Source organism: Podarcis erhardii (assembly GCF_964252035.2).
Source record: "Podarcis erhardii genome assembly, chromosome: 18".
Classification (NCBI taxonomy): Eukaryota; Metazoa; Chordata; class Lepidosauria; order Squamata; family Lacertidae; genus Podarcis; species Podarcis erhardii.
In genome coordinates, this window is record NC_138516.1 from 868,906 (window position 1) to 872,109 (window position 3,204).

At 43.5% G+C, this 3,204-nt stretch overlaps 1 long non-coding RNA gene across 1 annotated transcript; it reads right to left on the minus strand.

The window, feature by feature from the left end:
- Nucleotides 1-1,540: 1,540 nt before the first annotated feature.
- LOC309333114 lies at nt 1,541-2,224 on the minus strand. The gene is made up of 2 exons (XR_014152394.1): nt 1,747-2,224; nt 1,541-1,713 (listed from the first exon to the last, which is right to left on the minus strand). It is a non-coding gene; the product is annotated as an uncharacterized lncRNA (long non-coding RNA).
- Between the last annotated feature and the right edge of the window lie 980 nt (nt 2,225-3,204).

Here is a 3,204-nt window from a genome sequence, read left to right on the forward strand (position 1 = left end):
GATTATGTCTGAATAGGATGAGAGTGTTGGAGATACGTGCAAATGTGTATGTGAATCCGGTCTTGGGTGTTTGATTTTCGTTGTTGTGTATACTGTGTATATACGGACAATGACAATAAATTTATCTAATCTAATCTAATCTAATCTAATCTAATCTAATCTAAAACTTCTAGTTGCAATCTGATTTGAGACAACTAAATGTATATATTAATAACAATAATAATCTGAACTGAATTAATGGCCAGATGGGTCACCAACTGTTATGGTGTTACTAACCGTGCCTTGAACTTGGCAAATTGGCAAGCAGTGCATATCTCTGAGTGCAGCTGCTATATGCTGACCGGGCTGGGTTCCTGCCAGGAATTGTGCTGCAATATATACATACATACACATATACATATACATATACATATACATATACATATACATATATATAACAATTATAATTATAATTATAATTATATATAATATAATTGTGGGAGGTGGGTGGCATTGTGGTCTAAACCATAGAGCCTTGGGCTTGCTGATCAGAAGGTCAGCAGTTCGAATCCCCGCAACAGGGTGAGCTCCCATTGCTTGGTCCCTGCTCCTGCCAACCTAGCAGTTCGAAAGCACGTCAAAGTGCAAGTAGATAAATAGGTACCGCTTTATAGCGGGAAGGTAAATGGTGTTTCCATGCGCTGCTCTGGTTCGCCAGAAGCGGCTTAGTCATGCTGGCCACATGACTTGGAAGCTGTCTGCAAACAAATGGCCTATAGAGCGAGATGAGCGTGCATCCCCAGAGTCGTTTCTGACTGGACTTAATTGTCAGGGGTCCTTTACCTTTACCTTTACCTATTATTATAATTATTTATTACATTTTTATACCACCCTCTGCAAATCTCAGGGTGGCTCACAACATGAAAATACAAGATAAAAAAAAAAACTACAAAAACAATAAAAACAAGAACAACCAATAATCCCCCCCTACACATTTTAAAAAGGCACTGGATGTTAATCAGCAAAAGAACTGGAAGAAGAGGAATCATTTCAGCTGGTGCCTTGGGGAGAGTGTTCCACGAACAGGGAGCCACCATAGAAAAGGCCCCGTTCTCGACTTCCGGGTTGGCGCCTCCAGGAAATGGCGGAGTTCCTCCGATCGGGAGGAATTTGCTCCGTGGAAATCAGGGTCTGACCGCCACGGCAATGGCGGAGACCCACTGAAATCACAGGCGGGAGAAGCTTGTGAACCTGGGATTCAGCTGGCACCTTTTGCGCCTCCCCTACTCACGGGGAAACCCTGATTTGGGGATCCAGAGCGAAGTGGGGTGAGCGGCGCGGTGCTTCGAATTGACTGCTTCTTTCACGGGGTGAAGCCGCATCGCTGTTGCCGGAGAGCGCTGACTTTTTCCTGTGGGCAATTTGACTTTAAACAACTACCCGTGAGTAGAACGGAAAATTGGATCTTTAAATTCATTAATTTGGCATTGAAACGGGAAGGTTTCAAACAGGAAGTCCGCCTTCCTCTTTTGTAAATAGATTGAAGCAAAGACGCTGCAAGTTAAAGCCTTGGAAAGTCTTTTGTAAAGGATTAAATTTCCATCGGTTAAAACTATTAAACCCCCCTTGGAAGCAGGAGAAGAGGGGGGAAATTTTGGACCTAGCGAGCCTGCAGGAGAGAGTGAAAAATCAAATTACCACTGCTCTGAACCTGGAAATGGGCTGCCAGTAAGACTGACGTTTTGGGAGTGTTCATTGACTGTGAACAGAAAGTATGTTGACAGACGGCTAAATAAGAGAAATATATTGTTTCCATTGTCCTCTTCTGCGTTTAAAAAGGAGGAAATGTAACTGAAAATTGAAACTAACTTTATAGTTTAAATTGTCTTTGAAAGGATTGATACAAGTGGAGACTGTTTCCCTCTAGAGGGAGCTTTTGAAATTGTTACAAGAGTGGAGCTGGGGATTTTCCAGCTGCAAGATAAGAACTGTGAGAATCAGAGATTGACCTTGGATTTTAAGAATGTTGACAGAAGGAGCTTTAGTGACTGTATTATGTAAGATAAGCTACTCGTTGGAACAGCTCCACAAGAAGACGGATGTTATGACTACTAAACTTGAGATCTTGGGACAAAAAGTGATTAATTTGGGACAAAAGGTGACCATCAATACAGAAATTGTTCAGGATTTGACACAGGAACCTACTTTGACAGGACAAACTGGGAAGAAGACGAAGGAGAAAGTTGTTGTTCATAGAATCATAGAGTTGGAAGAGACCACAAAGGCCATCGAGTCCAACCCCCTGCCAAGCAGGAAACACCATCAGAGCACTCCTGACATATGGTTGTCAAGCCTCTGCTTAAAGACCTCCAAAGAAGGAGACTCCACCACATTCCTTGGCAGCAAATTCCACTGTCAAACAGCTCTTACTGTCAGGAAGTTCTTCCTAATGTTTAGGTGGAATCTTCTTTCTTGTAGTTTGGAACCATTGCTCCGTGTCCGCTTCTCTGGAGCAGCAGAAAACAAGCTTTCTCCCTCCTCTATGTGACATCCTTTTATATATTTGAACATGGCTATCATATCACCCCTTAACCTCCTCTTCTCCAGGCTAAACATGCCCAGCTCCCTTAGCCGTTCCTCATAAGGCATCGTTTCCAGGCCTTTGACCATTTTGGTTGCCCTCCTCTGGACACGTTCCAGTTTGTCAGTGTCCTTCTTGAACTGTGGTGCCCAGAACTGGACACAGTACTCCAGGTGAGGTCTGACCAGAGCAGAATACAGTGGCACTATTACTTCCCTTGATCTAGATGCAATACTCCTATTGATGCAGCCCAGAATTGCATTGGCTTTTATAGCTGCCGCGTCACACTGTTGGCTCATGTCAAGTTTGTGGTCAACCAAGACTCCTAGATCCTTTTCACATGTACTGCTCTCAAGCCAGGTGTCCCCCATCTTGTATTTGTGCCTCTCATTTTTTTTGCCCAAGTGCAATACTTTACATTTCTCCCTGTTAAAATTCATCTTGTTTGTTTTGGCCCAGTTCTCTAATCTGTCAAGGTCGTTTTGAAGTGTGATCCTGTCCTCTGGGGTGTTAGCCACCCCTCCCAGTTTGGTGTCATCTGCAAATTTGATCAGGATGCCCTTGAGTCCATCATCCAAGTCGTTGATAAAGATGTTGAATAAGACCGGGCCCAAGACAGAACCCTGTGGCTACGGCATGTAGTG